General features: G+C 40.5%; 1 protein-coding gene across 5 annotated transcripts in view; it reads right to left on the reverse strand.

Moving 5' to 3' along the window:
- Positions 1-18252, reverse strand: part of PLEKHG1 (pleckstrin homology and RhoGEF domain containing G1) — a 123725-nt gene extending 105473 nt beyond the window's left edge. For 2 of the 5 annotated variants that reach the window (XM_052672892.1, XM_052672876.1), the window contains exons 1-2: positions 18115-18232; positions 6051-6119 (exon numbers count right to left, since the gene is read on the reverse strand). The gene's annotated coding sequence lies outside the window, so the exon portion shown is untranslated. Of the gene's footprint in view, positions 1-6050; positions 6120-12084; positions 12195-18114 lie in introns of those variants that run through there. The other 3 variants (XM_052672911.1, XM_052672902.1, XM_052672884.1) reach the window with 2 other exon arrangements.
- Positions 18253-21762: the final 3510 nt, after the last annotated feature.

Consider the following 21762-nt stretch of genomic DNA (forward strand, 5'->3'; position numbering starts at 1 on the left):
AAAAAAAAAAAAAAAAAAAGGAAGGAAGGAAGGAAAAAGAAGAAAGAAAGGGAAAGCATAGACTCTATTCTGGTATTACTATGAATTATAAAAGAAACTCACAAATAGAAAACCAAACAGCATTTAAGGTACTGCACTTATGCTACTCCAGCTAAGTATGCAAAGTAGGAATTTTTTCCCCATGTATTAGATTAAAAAAAAAAAAAAAATCCCTACAAAATGTAACTATTATAAATATTTACTTTTACAAAGGGTCAAGTGGACAAAATGTAATTCTCCCAGAAGGAAACCAGATGTTCAGTATCTTCAAAGTGATGTCTGTACTGATAACGGCAGTAGCTAATCTTTCTTTCAGGGTTGAAGTTCATGCTACAGTTTCTTTTACTGAATAGCTATGAATCACAATGCTCTGGTGAGTATCTGTCCCAGAAGAAAAAGTATTTTTGTAAGGATTTTGTTCTAAGCATACAGTCATCGATGCTCAAAACTAAGAGCTTTCTTTGAGGTCTTTGTAAAACAATCTCCAGCCCTGCTACAAGCCACCTACTGCATCCTTAGCGCAGGATGAAAGATGTCACAACCATTCCCAAAGCCTGGATTCCATAATACATGCATTTTAGAAAACTTCTGTATAGCAAATGGAATATACCAAGTCTCACAAATAGTCAAAAGTTTATTGCAAGAGACGGTTCTACACACTGCACTGAGGCACTGCTATGATTCTTAAAACTTATCATAAACATTAACACTGTCCCTTGAACAGTATTTAAAAAATAAAAAAGGAGCAAATATAGCAAATGCAGATTTGTATGGGGTTTTCCTGTATTACTTGGCTAGTACCATGACTAATATTTAGCTACAACATAATGCTTGCCAGCAGATGCAAGATAAGTCCAAAATCCTGTGGGGATAGGCTAAGTGCTTGAAAGGCTTTGGAGGCATGAACAGTGGCTCTGTATATCTCATTCAGAAAGCAAAAGGATTATTTAATTGCTTAAATTACTCTCAGACAAGCCTATCAAAAACAAACAAAACACCACCGCACCCCCATTCAAAAAAAAAAACAACTCACAAAGACTAAATTTACTACAAGGAAGATGGGAAGACAGAAAGATGGAAAAACAGACAGAAAGACAGACTCAAAATTGTTTTTATGTAGCTTATTTTTTCAGAAACATGAAAACATCAATTTTCTGAAATGTGTTCTGAATATCATCAAATATCTCCTCAGAAGTTCATGCAAGTGCATTTGGCTGGAACTGATATAATAATGCTTTCTAAAATAACAGCCATTCGCACTTACAGGAAAAAGCAAGCCATGACAGAAGTTTAACCTTTGCTATGCTGGACCACTATACAGTTAATTACTCTACACAGTCTGTGTTTAGGGTGCAGGTAGAAGTAGCACTCAAGGAAGGGATCACATTGATACCTGCTTTGCCAACACCATAAGTGCATATGTACCTCTAGGCCATAATTGCAGCATGATTGATTTATGGCATCATTAACTATGTTGATGTTCGTTTACAGCACTGTTTATTCTTGCTCATTTTTCTGATCTCTAGTGGACGTGTGCACCTGTTATTTGAAAAACCTGCTTAGCTCTAAAAAGGCTGTAAGCCTCCAGCTAAAAAGCATCTTAGGCATACAAAGTTGTACATTTCAATACCCCCCCGTTAATTGAAGGAGATCCTCAAGAAGAAAGGGGCAAAGATGATCTTGGTATGTCGAATGGCAAGAAAGGATTGGGGAAAAAAAGATACACGTACACACTGAGGGGGAAAGAAAAAAACAAAAGGCAATTTTAGGAGGCACACATCATCAGAAACTCCAAAGAAAGAGGGCAGCACTACCCAGCACACTAGATTTAGTTAAACAGCTCCTTCTAAACTCAGCATAAATACTGACTCTTTAAGTACCAATGCATTTAGCGTGTGCAAAAAACAGAGTACTGGCACCTTGCTTACAAGAAATGCTGCAATTAAGCATAATAAAAAGCAAAAGAAAGAAATACAGGAAAACAAATGATGTGGTAAGGACTCCGATTTAGAGAGCTCTTTCAATCAACAGCTTTCTCACACACTCTGTGAGATGAGAGTGAGGAAAACACTTTCCCATAGACACAATCAGAGGGTCTCACTGAGAGTATCAGGGGCTGCACTGAGAGCACCCCGCTTCCATTCACATCTTTATGATATAAAGAACCATCTTAAGTGCCTACCATGCAAAAACTACACTACGAAGGCAGAACTCATTTTCTACCCAGGGCAACCGAAGGGCAGTACATCCCCAAAGCTTTTGCAACAACTGGGCTTTTTTGTAATACATACTTATTTGTAAAACATAAACAAGTCGTTCTGTCCCAATTATTTGTTTTTCTGCTCTGACTACACCTGTGACAAAGGAACAATGCTGTCACATGTCACCCATATCCCCTCTAATAACTAGTCCTGAACAGGAAAAAAAAAGTTGTCTTCAAGTCAGTTTCACTGCTGTACAGGATGCTCAACAGAAAACAACAGATGTGCTATAATCACTGCTGCCCATTCATTTCCTTTATGTCAGAAAGAAAGCAGCAGTCATCAGTTAAGAACTCCTATCTACTGGACACAAAAGGAAGCATACACTTTTCCTTGATCATCTGACCACAACAATAGGAGATGGCAGCTGGAAAGAACTGACTGCTTTGAGGGACCATAGGGGAAAGTAGGGGCAAGCAGCCTCTCTTTGGGTTGACTTTTAAATAAGGGTAGAGATAAGAATTTTTGTTCAACATCTTGAGATCAAAAACTTGGAAAAGAATCCTTTGACCACAGAATATACAAAATCCTTATTATATTATTCCTGAATTTGTCCAGGCAATTCTTTTCACAGGATCTTTTTGGCAGCTGAAAACCTGAAACATATGAACTGGTAAGAAAATAAGACAGCATCTGCAAAAGGTGCTTAATCAATTAAAGTCTTTTTTTTAAAAAAAAAAAAAAACAACAAAAAACAATTTTTACAAAACTTAATTTATATGTATTAAAGGTTTAGACTTTCAGCAGGTCGCTGGCATAAGTTACTTGGATTAATATCTTGAGAAACCCAGTCAGAACTGTGCAGGCTTCTGTTAAATTTCACAGTTGCTGGTCAGCTGTCCTGTAAACTGTGAAGTAGAATTAGAAATTTCATAAAATTGCCAACAGCAAGCAACCTTAAAGATGCACTTCATATTAGGTTTGTATCAGCAATCAGCAGCAAAGGGTTTGGGGAAAACTCATTAAAAAGTGGTAGCTTTAATTAAAGTATTAGACTTTAATCCAGTATGCTATATTAAACCCTGAATATTCCCATGGATACTCATGCAGCTGCACTAATAATCTGGTAGGCATTTTCTGCAATAAGAAACTTCAACAGGCCTTCACACCACAACTAAGCCCCTATTTTTGCACTGCACCTTTTCTCCATCGCATACCACAAATAGAACAGACTTACAGACAAGCTTATATGTGGGCATGCATCATTCCTTCTACCCCACATCGTACTCAAGTCCTCATATCTGGCCTAAACAAAGCAAATGGAGATGCACAGATCAGTGAATTTCTGTTTTTCAAACTTGTATTGAACTACAGCATAAATGCAGTGTTTTAAAACTCCTTCTGAACAAGTATATGGATTTGTTATTTTTTTCCCCTCACTACACTAGATATCATGATTTTGAGTTATTCAAGTCCATATTCATTCTTCCCAAAGATTCGCATATTCTAAACAGCAACTCACTGAGACCATTAAAAGCATACCATACTGCTTGCAATTCAAACTGAAAATATCAACATATAAACAAATTTCATAAACTGTCTGTCCCACCCCCCTAAAAAATCTGAGGATTAAATCTTCTTAAAACATCTATATTTAGTCTTGGAACTTGAAGAGAAGTTGCCAAAATTGCTGGTGGCTACTTGGTACAGAGTTAACATTTGGCCCTAAAAGCGGTATCTGTCCAAACCATTAAGCTTTTACTTTTCCAGAACACCACCCATCATACTTTAATTTCGTGGGAAAATGAAAGAATATTAAGTCCTTGCTAAATATCTTTCATTTAGTCCTTGAACCGCTCATGCCTTCAGTTGAAACATTCCCACACACTCCAGTTTTGTTGATTCAACAATATTCTGAAACACTGTAAACTGTGTTCTTGTCTGCCACGTATCCCAAAGAATTTTAGGAAATCCTTTGCTTCTTAGGACTTGGGTACAAACAATGTTTTCTCTGCTTTCAGAAGACAATTCATTCGAGTCTTCAGTCTCATTTATGTTTTCTGTTCATTATAAAAACAGATTAAAATCACTACAGCTCAGAAATAAAGGCTAAGCAATGCATGAAATGAAGCAGAATTCAAGGCTGGGGTTGAGGGGGGGGGGGGGGAAATTTGTGCAAGAGTTCACTTCCTAAGGTCATGAGATCAATACTTAATGTGCATTTTAATATGCATAAATTTCAGCTAAATAAAACAACGTGCTGTGTGGAGCCTGGGAACGCTCTGCCCCTCCATATTTGTGGAAGGAAAAACAATTGCTGGCAATTAACTAATCAGTAAATAAGACAAGCAACTAGCTTACTGAATTGAGGTCAACTCAATTTTTTGTTTGTTTATGTTAAAACGTGTGGCTTTATTCAAATTCAAATAGCTATTTTTATAAAATACCAAGAATCTCTGGTCTTTCCTCTCTCATCCTCTGCAAAATGGTTTCCTACTTACAGACACAGTTATCCCTTGGATCCAAAGGAAAGATCTCACTAATGTTTAACAGATGTAAGCTTCAGCTGGATGCTGAGCAATCATGCTAAGATCTATCAGAAATGCAGCCTCAAAATATTGGAAGGGACAAAATTGCCACACTTCCGAAACTGTGTAAACATTTGATCACAACTGGATCACTTATAGACACTATAAAAATGAATTAAATGTCCTATATTATGATACTTATTTAGTTTCCTACTATAGTACATTAATATTCCCTCTGTTGCCTGTGGCAATTAACATAATTTACTTCTTTTCTCTAATTAATCCATACTATACTGAGTCCAGCATTAGTTTCCTCATCTAGAAGGAGCAAAATAGGTTATTTATAAATCACAGAGTTTTTTCCAAATAGCAGTGTTTGTGCAGTTACCCTCAAAGCCCATCACTGAATGCCCGCTTTCTTCTGAGAGAAGAAAAGATTCCTTTGGGTTGGCACTGGGTCTGAGGTGTTTGGTAAGAAAAGAGGAAAAATGAAGAAAAAGGGACCTTCTTGCCTAAAGCCATTTTAACATTTACTGCAGTCTCAAACTAGTTCTACTGTGAAGATGTCTGGAACGATGGTGATGTTTAGATATCAAAATGAACGTAATCAGCTACTCCAATCAAAAGATATTTCATTCACATATATACTCTTGCTTTTCTGTATTCTCTCAAATTCCTCAGATCCCCCAGGAACTTTAGAGTCCACAAAAAAAAAAAAAAAGAAGAAAAAAGAAACCTCCTAAAAAATTAAATTTGGAAAGAAAAATTAATTTGTTCTCAAAATGACAAAAGAAATATGGGAAATCTCTGCCGAAAACAAAAGTCCCAGATCTCCCAAAACTTATACTCTGCTTAATTATAGGACTGTTCCTTCTCTATGGAACACCATTTCTACCTCCAAAAGAGCAGAATAAAAGCAACTAAGCAGAACTTCAGCTACAGAACTTTAGCAAAAAAAAAAAAAAAAAAAAAAATTAGTTACAGAAACAGATACTAAAACTGCGGTCTTAGCCTGTCATAACTGCTTAGATGCCTCCAAATTTTTATATTATCCAAACTTGCAGGCACATAAAAAACCCCACTATCTTGGCTAATGTCTCTGGCCTTTATGGTATTACATGGGATTTGCATATCAAGAAGTCTCATGGTTTATTTGGAGCATTTTCACTGAATGCCAACAATATTTAGCTCAGCCAGAAGAATAAATATTATATATATATATTTTATTATATTTTTTTTTTTTTTTAAAAAAAAGGTAAAATATACCTGCTAGAGCACTCACCAAAGAAATCACTGTCAAGTTAGGCAAAGTGGAATCACTTTTCCTCTCTTCTCTTCAATCTATGGCATCCTGCAAAATTTAAGGAATTAGAGAAAAGATATAATAGAGCACAAATCTAATCCTCTGGGGAAGACATAGTCACCAGATTCTACACACTCAAAGCCACAGCCCCAGTACTGCCTTTGCATTTTGCCTTTAACACGGAACAAAAACATAGCATGTGCTGAATCTGGTTCAGACAGACTAAAGGTATTAGATTTTCAATAGGAATTAGACACTAATGTGATTCTGAAAATCCCATTAGCACCCCTGTGAGTACCTCCCCACCTACATGTCATTAAAATCTAGATGAAACAGTTTATCTAAGGTTACACTCTAAGTCTGCAGCAGAGTAGGAAAGTGCTCTCCAATTCCCAAGCTCTAACCACTGACAGCTTCAGGGCACTCACTGCTTCTAGAAACTGTCAACACAGATTTTAAACCTAATTATCTTTAATGCCTGGAAACCTCTGTCCAAATGATCCCCCACTTCCCTGCTGAGCAATGTAAGGACACACAGGTATCTGTTAGGCAAATCAGATCCACTAGTTATTTTTTAAGATCTGTCTGCTACCTGCATCTGATCTAGCTACTTTCAAAGGATCGAAAATAGATACCATTTCATCTATTTACTTAATAGAAAATATTTACTTAATAAAAAGCAACTATTTTGATAGATTTGTGATGTAGTTCTTTCTAGAAGAAGTTATTAACCTGTCTTAAAGCCTTCAAAAGTGCAGGTTTCTTGATTTTATAAGGGAAAGAACTCATTTCCTTAGTTAAACTTATAATCCTTCCCAGCTTCACAGTATCACTTGAAACATCAACTAGAAACTGGACACAGATCTTTTTTTTATTATTTTCGTTTCTCTAAACCACTGGTTGATATTTGCATCTTCTGGAGCACTTCAAGGTTAATTAGCTTCTCTTTTCCTCCAGTGCTATTTCTGTGCTACAGACTCAGCCAGATGTGACAGGGAAGAACCCACAGAAACAGAGTATCAATGTTCTTCCTCTGAACTTTCAGGTAGCTATTGAATGCAAGGCTGGATTTAAAAAAAAAAAAAAAAAAAAAAAAAGTATATTTTTTTCCTTCTCTTTATATTGCCATAAGGCATGTTTATGTACTTGGAGTGGAAACAGTTCGCATTCATCTGCAATTGATTTCCTGTATGGCAAAATACCTCAGGCATTCAGCTGGCTGGGAACCGAGGCCTCTCACCATTACCAGGTTTTTGGGACCAAGGAGTTCTGCCCAATGCCTGTTCCTATGCCAGAATAAATAGAATCTCAGCCGAGTGTCCAAGTTAATTTGGTCTAGTGAACCAAACCATAAACAGGCAAGATTTTATGTTTAAAAAATCCATTCAAAAAATATTGGTCTACTTTCAACTTAAACAGTAATACAATCAATTCAGTCTTGCTAATGTAGCATGCTCTTCTTTAATTCTTTTTTTTTTTTTAAAATACAAAAACACAACTCCATCTGAAAATATGCTTTTTTAATTAAAAAAAAATAGACTGAAGGAAAGATAGAAAGAAATATCAACACATTTTCCCCCATCCAATTGCTAAGTTTACCACAATAAATCAACACTACAAAGCAACTTCAATAGTGTATTTTTTACCCTTCTTAGTGACAATTGTAATTACTGTTTTATTTACAGCATTTAGTTTTTCTCCATTTGCAAGTGAATACATAGAATAACCTCTAGAACACTTCTATGAATCTGAAAAATAAAATACTCGAGTAGTCTTTTTACATTCCTGTGATTAGACTGCAACAGTTGTAACATTCAAATGCCCAGCTAACTTGCTGCACCTCAGACTGTAAATTAAGTGAAATCAAAATACAGCATGAGCTGTAATTACCATCCTACTTTCCATTTAGTTTATGCAAGCTCCCTTATTCTCAATCCTCCAGAGGCAAAAGATTTCATTTCAATTGCTAGAGAAAGTAGTTTCTTTAAGCCTAGAAAAAAGCAGACTGCCAACACATAAGAAATAGGAATAACCAAGATCATTTAATTACACACACAGATCAGAAAACCAGGCAAAACTGAAAGAAACTTAAATATTTTTAGAAGCACTCTGGTTTGATAAGTTTAATCCACAACAGCTTCTTAGTTCCCAAATGAAAACATTGACCCATAGGAAAGAGTTATTCTCTAAACTACAGAATACCCAACAGCCTTCCAAAGCCTTTGGATCAATAACTTCCAGCAGGGTCCTATAGTCACATAAGAACCAACAGAAGCTCAAGATTTAGGATGCTATGGAGAAATTTTATATCAGTTTTCTTTATTAAAAAAAAAAAAATATATATATATATATATATATATATATACAGATCTTTGTTTAATCTTAGTATATGACAAAATTCTTAAAGAAAATTTTTCATCCTGTGAATTTTTGAACAATTAAGTTGAACTTAAGTATAACAATTCTTACACACTGGTGTAAGAATATTGCACACTTTTACACAAGAAGCACTGTCACAAGAAAAACATGCTTGTTCACTTGAAAAACTTGATTATCCAATGTATTGTTGTTTGTTCTATTATTTCCATATTATCTGAAGAAAAAAAAAAGTTTACATTCTTTAAAATTGCCTGGGTTCCATCAGAAGAGGGGTGGCCAGCAGGGACAGGAAGGTAATTGTCCCGCTCTATTCTGTCCTCCTGGAGGCCCCATCTGGAGTACCGTGTTCAGGTTTGGGACCTCCAATACAAGAAAGACAGAGCTGTTGGAGAGGGTCCAGAGGAGGGCTACAAAGATGATCTGAGGGCTGAAGAACCTCCCCTACGAAGACAGGCTGAGGGAGCTGGGCTTGTTCAGCCTGGAGAAGAGAAGGCTGTAGGATGACCTCATTAAAGCATTTCAGTACGTAATGGGAGCATATAAACAGGAGAGAAGTCAGTTCTTTACAATGGTTGATAATGGCAGGACAAGGGGAAATGGTTTTAAGTTGAGGGAGGGAAGATTTAGGTTGGATGTCTTCCAGGGGGAAGTTCTTTACTATGAGAGTGGTGAGGTGCTGGAACAGGCTGCCCAGAGAGGTTGTGGATGTCCCATCCCTGGAGGTGTTCAAGGCCAGGTAGGATGGAGCCCTGGGCAGCACGGTCTAGCATTAGATAATTAGATCTAGTATTAGATTAGATGGCAGCCCTGTCTGAGGCAGGAAAGTTGGAGCTTGATGATCCTTGCGGTCCCTTGCAACCCTACCCATTCTATGATACTATGAAAATTTCTCTTTTCTGGGCATACTCTGTACAGAAGGTAATCAAAATATTTCCCACTAACAGGACAGGGAGTTTACTGCTTTTCTCTTGGAAATCTTAAAGACATTCTTCACTTCAGTTTTCCTAAGAAGAGAAACCCAATCCTTTTGTGCAATACACTAATGGTATCTTTTCAGTCCAACAAACTGGTTCTCTCAAACAAATAAATATGGTTCTGAATTTCGAAAACTGTTCTTCAAGAACTTCACTATTCTGCTAGGAATTTATTGAGCATGATTTTTACTGAGTTATGTGCCAGTACTTACAGCACAACTTTCCTGGCCAAGAAAACTCTTTTGCCTATTGTAGAATCAAGGGACGGCCACATACTGTAGCACCTTATTGTTTCGTGATGTAGCTGATGAATGGACAGAAGATTTGCTGCTTCCCAGGAAACCAGATTTATTCTAAATGCAGTCTCCTGCATGCTTTCCCAGATATATCAAGCTAATTGCACAGGCTAAGGTTCATGCAGCACTCCTACCACTTACAGCAGTGAGCAACACGAAGGCTGAGTTGCATGAGAATGTCAACAGCTAAGAGTTAATCTTTGCTAGAATTTCTCCAGACCATTTCTTGTAAGACCTCAAATGGTCTTAGGAAAGAAATCTGTGTTTGGCAGGTATTGACATACACAGGTGACTCTGACCCACCTGTCAGATATTGCTGACATGACTCAAGGTGTGTAACTAACAAGTAAGACAAGCCAACCCAGAACATGTTTCTGCAATTATCTGAAAACAGACATCATCAATCCTCCATTTAAAAAAAAAAAAAAAGGGCTCTTCATGGAGCACAGCCATCAGTTTAAAGAACAACAAAACAAAAACTCCCCATCTGGAGTACTGTGTCCAGGTGTGGAGCCCTCAGTACAAGAAAGACATAGAGATCTTGGAAAGGGTCCAGAGGAGGGCGACTAAGATGATCAGGGGGCTGCAGCACCTCCCCTATGAGGACAGGCTGAGGGAGTTGGGCTTGTTCAGCCTGGAGAAGAGAAGGCTGCAGGGTGACCTCATTGCAGCCTATCAATACCTGAAGAGAACCTACACCCAGGAGGGGAGTAAACTCTTCAAAAGGGCTGACAACAGCAGGACTAGGGGAAATGGATCCAAGTTGAGGGAGGGAAGATTTAGGTTGGATGTTAGGGGGAAGTTCTTCACAAGGAGAGTGGTTAGGCCCTGGAACGGGCTGCCCAGGGAGGTTGTGGATGCCCCGTCCTTGGACGTGTTCAAGGCCAGGTTGGACGGGGTCCTGGGCAACCTGATCTGAACGTGTACGTTTGGTGGCCCTGCTAGGCAGGGGGGTTGGAACTACATGATCCTTGAGGTCCCTTCCAACCCGGGTGATTCTGTGATTCTGTGAATGAAAAGAACTGTATATTGGGTAGACATGTTACCACCAAAAGACAGAGGCAACAAAAAAGCATGCAGCTGACCCTGGCATCCATACCCCTCTGGAATCTTGAATAGCTGTACGACGTGCATACATCACAGGCAGATGCTTCTATACGGAAGAGCTGTTCCCGAGGGATGAAATAGGTCTCAAAGCAACAGCTCTTCAAGTGACAAAGGTTAGCAACCAGCTTTTGTTACGAAGACAGCAAACCAGATATCTGTGATTTGGTTTTCCAGAATTCTTCCTTGCAAAGCAGATGCAGCTCTAACCCCATCCAAACATCATGCAATGTCTCACAGAAGAAATTCCTTCTCCATATCCCAACAGCGCATATGTGTCCCATCACGTCAAACTTTAACAAGCAAAAGGTAGAAGAAAAGTACCTGTCCTGCTTTGCTTTGACCTTGTGGGAATGACAGTGCCTGTACAGTGCTTCAGATGAACAAATGGCTTTAGAGGGACATGGGAGCTGCAAGAACCTAATCCACCAGGGGCCTTTGGCAGCAAGAGTGCTTTGTTGGCAGGTCACTCTGCTGCATAATTTTAGAGAAACTCTTCAAACTGAGTGGGATTTTCTAGATTTTCTCTGTGCCCAAAGCAGCACAAGAACTCTTCATGGGTAACTCAGCCATGAAAGTGAAGAACTCAAATGACACTGTGGTCCTGTATAATCAGGATCAAGGAAGCATAGCAGACTACACATGCTACTGGAAGAGAGTGACACTGCAGATGATGTGATAAAGTGCGAACTGCAATAATGGAGATCACTGGGAAGAATCACTGGAGTTTCACCAGCTGGTTGTGTTTTTCTTTTAGGTTGTTTCTTTCTTTTAGGGCGGGGGGTTTGTTCAGTTGTTTGGGTTCTTTTTTGTTTTGGTTTTTTTTTGTTTGTTTGGTTTTTTTTTGTCCCTATGAAATAAGAATGTGATTCATACAAGGAAAGTGTGCAGAAAATCCCTTCAACAGAAAATTCTGCCTGCATCTGACTTTCCTAGCATACAGGCATCTTTAGCGTTGGGAACATATAATAAGACACGGATCAGAAAAAACCTTGGAGAGTAAATGGCTATTGATGCCCTCAGAAATCACAGTCTCTCACTCAATTACTATTCATAAAATTTTATGATAGCTTACTGAAAAGCCTACATTGTGTCTGATACCTGATGCTGCAGGTAGGCATTCAGTATTTAATGGCTTTTTCCCAGAAATCTGGGAAAAACTCACAAGGATAAGAGAATTTGAAGTTTGGAAGAGAAGGATATAGAAGAGTAGATACCATCCTACTACAATAGGTAAGCAGACTCCACAGCATAACTGACCTGATAAGGCAAGGATTGTAGAAGGCTAATTCAGTGAGGACTGTGGCAAGTTAGCCTGCAGGATAGACAGCAGCCGTCTCAGGCAGCAGGAGCACAAAAGGGCCAAAGTAGACACATCAGAGTTTCGTGACTTCAGTTCCACACAACATGAAGGAGACTGAAAATTACCAGAGACCATCTGAAAGGAAAAATTACAAACACCCTACACTGTTAGCATATAAGGGCAAGTTATTTCCCCAAGCGCAATCATGACTCATCATCAACTACACCTTTTCCTTCCAATCAAATATGCTAGGTCTGCTCATTTTTCAGAGAAATGAGCGCTTCCGCAGTGGAAGAAGTCCACAATGACATCATTCAGGTACTAAGGCATGACAGCACTCTGAGCCACACACAAGATATGTTATCAGGACAATGAAAAGGAGCCATGAGGTAAACAGTAACAAAGCTTCACATCCACTTGAGAGGAAGCACGTAAATCACAGCAGCACCAAATTTGCTTGCAAGCCGAAATGATGTTTCTGTTGATGTAAGCTTGGTTGCAGCTTAAATAGTAAGTAGAAAACTTTGTGTGTACTGAAGAGATAAAGAAGATAAACTTGCATAATCACTACTTTATTTCTTTATTTGAAAGGAATGAACTGTGAATCTTCCTTTGTGTTAGTGTTAAAGAACCCAAAGCATGATGTTACTCTAGAGTTGATACTGGTAAGTAAAAGCAGACATTGTGGCTAATTATATGGGAGAAGTAGGGTAGTGAACGGGTTAAATACTGTAAGAAAAGAGTTTATAGGTTAACAAAGACTACATGCCTGCGTATATAGATAACCACCTAACATAAGCAGAAGCATGGGTGAAAGAATGAACGCTACAAGTTACGTACAAAATCTAGGAGGTACAGACTGTTAAGATGTGCTGATTAAAGGCAGAAGCTGACCTTGAAGCCCACACCCAGATGACATTACTGAAAAGTTGTCAGCTGTGACGGTGGAAGGAAGCAGGTTGTTACACTGTCCGTGACAACATTCCTTAGGGCAATCTAAACAACCTTCTTTTTCTTGACCTGGATATCAAGGTTTTATCTACAACAGCTCTGAGTAAGCAAGCAGGCAGGTGATTCAACAACTGTTCCCATGACACCCTTTTTAATTCTGCTCAGTGCTTCCAGTGAGAGGATGTATCTACTAGCTGCACCATACTAATGCCTGAGGCATGATGCTGAAAATGTCTGAATGGATAAGAATGCTCAAATATCTCAGTGTTAACATTCATTAAGCTAGATTTTAAACATCTGGGTAGGGCTCACTTACAAGTTTCTACAGAACGCATGCTTACAGGAAGAGGCTTGGCACCACCTGTAGCCTGAAATTCAATGACAGAACAGACAAGCAAGACTTGGATAATTTAAAGATAATTAATACAGTTTTCATGGGAAACAGCTGCTAGTCCAAGATATACCTATCCAATACACCTATTAAATCTATGTGCAATTTCCACTAGCACAACTACCCATGGTCCTACAGAGGATGAGGGAGCAGACCTATTGGAGTTCATGCTGTGGAGGAAAGAAAGAAAGAAATGAAGTCATGGGCATTGTTTTTGTGTTCTAGATAGATTTTTAAACTGGAATCTTGCTCTGCATTCTCAGAGCATTATGATCAGTGAGAGCATGAGCAGTAATCACTCCAAAACTCAGGTCCCTCAGAAGGTAGCAGCCAACAGTGGTTGAAAGCAGCCTGTAACTACCTGGGCAGCTACTTCTCTCAGGTCTTCTCAATAACTATCTGCAGCCTTTCCTTCAGTTTCCTTTCCCAGTGCTTCCTGACTAGGTTCCTCTTTTCCTGCACCTGCAATCAAATTTTCAGTTGAATCAATTTTAGGCCATGCTCATTCAAACTTGACTTGCTAAAATCAGACTCCACTGACCTATTTGATCCAACAGCCACATCCAGAAAAAATTGTAGCATTAAAAAGACTTGAGAAACTTTTAATACTGTGAGATACTTTGTCACACACACTCTTTTGGAATTGGGATTAACACAAATAGCCTTTCCAGAAACCTTAATTTATCATAGTGCCTTGGAATGGCTTGGGTTGAAAAGGACTTCAAGGATCACCAAGTCCCAAACCCCCTGCCACAGGCAAGGTTGCCAGCTGCTAGATAAAGTACTAGATCAGATTGCTCAGAGCCTCATCCAACCTGGCCTTAAGCAAGCTCAGGGTGGTCTCTTCCAAAACCTCACCACCTTCTCAGTAAAAAACTTCCTAAATTCCCCCTAACATCTAATCTAAATCTCCCTTCCTATAGTTTAAAGCCATTTCCTCTTGTCCTATCACTATCTACCTATGTAAAAAGTTTGTTTCTTTGTTTCATGTTTACAGTCTCCTTTTAAATACCAGAAGGCTGCAATGAGGTCTCCTCTCAGCCTTTTCTTTTCCAGGCTGAAAAAGCCCAGTTCCTTCAGCCTATGATGAAATCACAGAATCATAAAAGTTGGACTGATGATCTTAGCGGTCTTTTCCAGCAGGCAGCCCATCACCATCATGCCCACTAACCACCTTCCTCAGCATCACATCTACATATTTCTTGAACTCAAAGACTAAAATAATTATCAAACTAATATTTAATCTGTTCACATTCAACTCTTGTACTCTTAACCACACACTTCCAATCATCTGGTCTGCTAATATGACCAAGACAGACTTCTCTTTCTTGCTCCGCTTCCAACTTTCCCTTCAAGTCTATAGTTCTATCCACTCATTCCAACCTGTGATGTTCTTCTGAAAACCCTAAGTATCAGAGTCCCAAATTCTCAAAGGAATCTCAGTTCTTTCAAAGAGAGGGCCCTGTACATTTCAGTTACAACAAAAGTATGAGCCATGATTGTGGTTTTGGGAGGGAAAGATGCTGTTTGGGACTGGTGACAAAGTTTTCAGTGAGTTTCCCAGAATGAGAATCTTAATCAACAGGTAAATGAACATCTATTGGAAGTAATTTGAAAAGAGCATCTTAAAAAGAGGTAAGAAAACCAGAAGCTAGATGCTCATTCTCTGCATTCTCAGTTTACAAGAATAATGCTTTTCTCCACTTTTTTTCCCCCCTCACTGGCAGTCTACAGACTAAAGCTCTCTGTATAACCACAGCAATGCAGGTTCTCAAAGCTGAGCATTCAACAACACCTCTGCAAGTTCTTCTGCCACTCCAGACTTTGCTGAGGGCTGCAGTAATTCTCTGGGTTGTTTTTGTTTGTTTGTTTTTACCCTCCTAACACTATAAAATGGAAACACTGTTTCCAGTAAGTTGTGGCAAGATCTCTTTTTCACACTTACCAGCAGCAATTACATTTCACTCTGAGATGACTGCCACACATAATCACAACTACTCGAAACGTCTTCAGTAGACACTACACATATCTATTTTTTAAATACACTATATTCTATATATTCTATATCATTCCTAGTTATATATCTGTGCACTGAATTTGGCCCCTAAGAAATTGGAGGCAGTGGACTAAAGCCATAACTAATACAATGTTGCTGAAAACAAGCGCTATCACCCTTCTCAGCACATGGCTGAATACAAAAGGAAATGCTCATCAGATGAACTCCTTTGTGCTAATTTAGAACTGCTATGGTTTTATAGATGTCTAATCTGAGAACTATCTGAGATGTCTATCTGAGAACTGAGAACCATCTAAATGGCTCCATCACCAAATTGGATATTTCAATTTTTTCCTGACCCAGAGTATCTGAACTTATGGATATGAGGTACATGAATGGGCCACGACAAGCATCATCTCCAACTGCCAACCAGCAACCCCATGGGGACAGCCAAGAGCTGTGGCCCTGGCTTGGCAGAGGAGAGATTTGGCACTGCCAAGTAAGCACTGGAGTGGCAACTGACTATGAGGAAAATAAATACAAGCCAGCTATTCAAGGAGCCTTTGGCACACTGCTACCTTTAACACAATAAAACATTAAAAATAAAATAAATAATGACTAAATATATGCTGAAAGGGTATGAAGAACTCAACCTCCTCATTGGTTACAAAACTCCCCTACTAAGCACAGTTCATACCAACGCTCCACAATCAACTCCTTCAGACTCAGATTATGCCTCTGGATTGTTAGCTTGCATTCTCACATCCTGCCCAAGGAAGAAGGAAAACACATTCACAGATGTCCTGAAAATGAGAGCTCCCAGCAAACAAAGTTCACTAAATAAAGATTTCTGAAGTTGTTCATTGTTAACATTCACCCTGCACTGCTGAATGCAGTTAGATTTAAAAAATCAGGTCAAGACTGTCTTTGCAAGATGTTAACAAGACTACCACTTACAAATTAGTTTGAATAGGCTCCTATATTTTCTTCTTATGCTATTTTGAAGATGGTTAGGCAAAACAGCATGAAAAATGATGCATTAGCACCTAGTGTGAGAACCGTAGCCTGCCTTTGCATGAATGCACTCAGTCACACTGCCACAGGTCGATACTGTTTACACAGGGCTCAGTAGTTCTGTGGGAAGAAGCCTGCATTCCACTGAACACACAGAGTCAAAACTGAACCACGTTATCAGAGAATTTTGCATCGTTCCAGTTTGTCAGCTTTATAACATAGAGAAGAAGGGAGTCAAAGCTGAACAGCGAGGCATCTGCACGAGCCAGAGAACAATACCAATATTCATTAAGAAGCTGATATTGAGCTGCCCTCTCATATTTTCAAGACAAGCACTCTATTAATACATTTTCTAACCTTAGCATAACTCTTATGTTTCCATCTCAAAGCACCCCCATACGTGCTGCTGAAGAACGCACAGAATTAGGATAACTGCATGCCACACACGGGGGGGGGGGGGGGGGGAAGTTTTAAATAAATCTCAGGGAAGTTATATATTGTGCCTTGCCAACTGCAGTGAATTACATAGCCAGGAGTTGCTACTGCCAGATTTAGCTTTGTATGAGCTAAAAGGATTCCTTCATAAATTTAGCTAGAGGCACAGGCAACAAACGCATGTGGAAATTTGAACCACAACTCTCCGGCAGCAAAGATTGCTCCCTCCAAGAATGAAACAGTAGCAAAGGAAGACTATTAGCAGGCTCTTATTACATAGCTTCCAAAACACCTACGAGTCATTGGGTTCTCTAGACAGCATTAGGAATACCTAAATTATAAGCAAACAACATGAAAAAGAAAAAACTAAGGCCACAGCTGATGCTGTATCTCAATTAATAATTGAAGGAGAACAAAAGCTAACTAAAGAGGACTGAGTTAGCTGTACATTCAGCTGGCTTCTAAGTTTGTTTCAAGACTTTTTCCCTCCTGCTCAGAGCGCTGTGGCTTGAAGAGAATGAAATGAGTGCCCCAGGTTTGTTAGCGTTAACTCAGCAATGGTCTGAAGGGCCTCTCATTCAGCAAGAGAGACAAGAACCGCGGCACAAAAGCAGCAGAAGCAGAGAAAGGTGAGGATGGGAGATAGGGCAATACACAAGTGGTTCCAATGGACACCAGGACACTCTGCTTTGCCAGCCTCTTTCTTTCCACCCAAGAACAAACTTTCCTATTACTTAAAGATGAGACCAATCATATTTTAAGCCTCTCCATGCCACAATTACCACAATCCAATCAACATCGCTCCGAAGCATCCAAGTTTTTTGGAACAGACTTTTCCAAAATGTTCGTGTAAACCCAGAAACATCGCACAGTTTCATTGTACATCAATCCCCGTCTCCCAAAAAAAGACCCGAAAAAGACTTCAGACTTCAGAGAAACACAGTACAGCCGTGCACAAAATACCCCCTTCTCTCGCCCAGACCCCGGGATCCCGGCAGCCGCCCCTCGCAGCAGCGCGCACAGAGCTGCCCCGCCGCAACGAGGCGCGGGGCTCGCACAAAGGCTGCGGGCAAAGCGGCGGCTCCCGGGCCGGCGGTAGCTCCTGGGGGGCTCGGGGGCCTCAGCGACCGCCGAGCCCCGCTCCGGGCCGAGCCCCCCGGGGCCGTCTCCTCCCCCGGCGGCACGAAGATCCGCACTTACCGGCAGCCCCGCTTCTCCTCCCGGTTGCGATCCAGGCGCAGACGCGCTCACCGCGGGGGGGCTTCTCCTCAGTCTCTCTCCCTCGCAGCGCTCCGTAGTCGCCGCCCGTCTCTCTCCGTGCTCTCCGGCTCCGAGCAGCGGTTTAATCTCCAGACTTCCTCCTCCTCCCGTCCGGGCAGGGGACTCAGAGAAACTCCCCTCCTCCATGCAGCTCACGGAGCAGAGCCGCTGCCTCGGCCCCTCCCAGGGGAGGCCCGGCCCGGCCCGCAGCTGACTCCGCTCCCCTTTTCCTCCTCCCCCGGAGGTTGGGGAAGGGGGGAAGGGGAAGAAAGATTTAACCGCTCGGACTAATCCCTGGAGCCGAGCCAAAGCCAGCAGTCAAATTACAGCCCCGGGAAGAAAGGAGGGGAAAATAATAATAATAATAATAAAAAAATCTGCTACTGTTTTCACGTGTGGAGCGAGCTCCGCTCTCAGCCTCCTTTTCAACCCTTTCCCCGCACTCAGGGGGCACCGCCGAGGCCGCACCGTGGGTTTCCCGTCTGCCTTTCTCACGCTCTGTATCGGTGTTAAAGGGTCAGCTCTCCCGCAAAGGAGTTTAAACGGCCCAAAGGTGAAAGGGGCGGGTGGGTGCTGACATTCTGACCGCAAACAGAAAGTTCAGGGAGTTTTTAGGGATCACATCTGCCTCCTGGCCACCTGTCTGGCTATCTTCTTGAAAAGATGAATTTGAGATTACTTTTAAATGACTTCTTCTTACCATTGTGTAAGATGCACACTCAGAAAGAAGTAGCTTAAATTCACCATGAATTTTTGATAGATAGCTGTCCTCATTCCTTTCACCCTTGACCAAACACATGGTTTCCCATAAATCCTCGTCCTGCGCTTCGCATTCAGTGAAGCTCTTTCACTTTTGTTCTGTAATATGGTGTCTTCCCATACACACGCGCTGACATAGAGCACATAGAATAGGAAGCAGTATGGGAGGCTGGAATAGCTCAGAATTTGCAGATGTCAAAACAAGTAAGCACAACAGTAACTCAGTAAATGAGGAAGTTTTGGTATTTGCCCTCATCTTACCTGTTCTCATTAGAATCCTTCAGAAAATAAAAGAAAAAAGCTCTGGCAAGGATTGTTCCTGTGTCATTAGTTTAAAAGCTCAGAGCTCCTTCCCACCAGCCACATGGTGTGCGTTTCAGTGCAGAATTTTAAAAGAACAACACATTTATAAATTCGTTTTGGCCACATTTCAAAACAAAGGCTTGCATTAAGTAAGTGGGAATAAATCAGTGTATCAACTGAAGGAAGAAGCCCTAAGGGATCTTAATGAGAGCTCTTCTCAGGGGTAATATTCATTCACATCACGCAATTAGAGCATGGTTGTGAGTAAGAAGTGAGCCCCATTCTTCCTCACCTTCCTTATACACCATCCCAGCCCTATCCTGGCAGAATGTGGGAGCCCAGAATCCACAGAACGTTCTGGAAAAACGCTTCACAGGACTGCTCCTTAGGGTAAACATGGAGACAGTGAGCAGGGCTGGTCAACTGGCACCTTCACTAAGCCAGGCCAGAGACCACAGCCTCATGCACTGCATCACTGCTCCATGGCAATGTCCAGCATCCGATGGGGATATCCTTGTCCCAGCGCACCACTCTGGCCTTGTGCTAGGGACAAAAATTTGGCCTTTGTTTGCACACAAATGAGAGAAAGCAAAACAAAACAAAAAGACAGAAACCCCTCCTCCAATGAAAAAGCTGGGAGAGACATATTTGGAACCTTTCCACACTGGGGGAAGAAGGGAGCATTTTCCTTCACGAACAGACTTTTCAAGGACAATGACAAAACAAACTACTGGATGGTGCATTTAAACTTGGGCCAAATTAAAATGAACGAAAATGCACATGCATCTCCATATGGGAAATACAAGAACAAAAACCCCAAACCACATGGTATTCCAAGTCCCTTTAAGAAAATGTACGGCCTCTGAAAATGTGTTTTAAAGGCCTAACATGATCTGTTCCATATGGAGTTTGTTTTCTCTCAGCGCTGTGACTAACAGGAAAAATCTTCAAGAAGAGAAGCCTCTTCCTCTCTCTTCATCCTTACCTCCTTCTCCCCAAAGGACCGATCAAGAGCCAGTCTGGTTTCTGTTTGCATCTACTAAAAATAGTGTTCCAGCACACTGACCAAATGCCTCCAGTTCTGTGTTGACTGACGGACAGAATACAATTGTTGTTGCAGAAAACGAAAGACTGATACAGGTTTAAAGGTCAGACCTTGCAACTCTGTAATACGAAACAGTGCATTTGGAGAACCACTCCTTTTTGGAGGAATTACGTACATGGGCAGGCTGTGATAATTCTTATCTCTTGAGGTAACGCAGGTGACTATTTTTAAAAGGCCCAAATAACCTGGGCATAAATAACAAAGAGGCTTCAGGCATGTCTGCTTTTCACTCAGGTATCTCTCATGTAATGATGCCTGCGGTACATATAACGGAGAGCACAGTGTGCCAGGTTTGATCAGTTTGCCCATTTTTCCTTGATCATGCTCTTGCACGTAGACAGCAGACAAGTCTCTGCTCCCCACTCCTGCAGCCCTTTCAGTATGCAGAGTTGCCTCTCACTCATAGAACTCTCTATCTCCGTAGGACCTCTCCTCATGTATCATGGGAACCAGACCCATCCACCCCCTCATCATCCCAGCAGGAGCTGCCTGTGTTCAGGAGCCCATATCAAAGCCCATATTATATCTTCTGTACAAGCTATTGGGACTCTCCTTCAGATACCACTTAAAAGGATTTTGCTTGTTACAGCTGGAATTTGGAACCTATTTTTTCCCCATTTGGGATTTTCCTTTCTTCTAAAAAGTCAATTTAATCAGCTCATCTACCAGTATGTTTATATATCTACACATACTATCTCAAACATTGAATTTCCTTATGCCATCAGTGCTGCATCACACTAATCATTGTGCCAACTTTTTTCTCATTTTGGGTGTGACTCAGCAAAACCCTAAGCAGTTTTTAAACATACGGAAAACCATGTCCCTTCAGCTTTGCTTTACAAAGAATTTCAGCATTCTCTTCAGGAGAAGCTTAAATTTATGTATTCTGAGTTGGAATTTAGGGGTAAGATTTTTCTCTGAAAAAGCAGAAAATTGCTGCTTGTTAACACATTCCACTCACATTTAGAAGGTAAAGACACACCACAGACTGCACAGTTATGGGAGGATCTGGAGAGGTAAGCAGCTGCCTCCATGCCATGTTCAAAGATGTAAGGCAGGAAAATGGATGTAGTCCTAAACCATGTACTCTACAGTCAGCCTAAATCCTAAAAACATCTGCAGTGTGTTCCTTGTCTAGCATCCAAATTAATTATTCCACCCACGATACAGTTTAATTGGCAGGCATAGGTACACTTTCTTGCCTTGCAAAGCAGTATTATTAAACGTGGGTTTTCTAGGGCTTCTACTCTTTCATGTATAGTAATGCTAAGAAGCACTCAATGATTCCAGGAATTAGATGTTCCAGTTGACTCATTAATATCAAATAAAATGCTACATGTCTACTTTACACCTGTGTCATGCAGGTATTTTGGTACCTCTGAGTTGATATCTGTATGAAAAAAACTGGAGGCACATGTAAG

The sequence above is a fragment of the Tympanuchus pallidicinctus genome, unplaced genomic scaffold (genome assembly GCF_026119805.1).
Source record: "Tympanuchus pallidicinctus isolate F22 unplaced genomic scaffold, pur_lepc_1.0 scaffold1, whole genome shotgun sequence".
In the NCBI taxonomy this organism is placed as follows: Eukaryota; Metazoa; Chordata; class Aves; order Galliformes; family Phasianidae; genus Tympanuchus; species Tympanuchus pallidicinctus.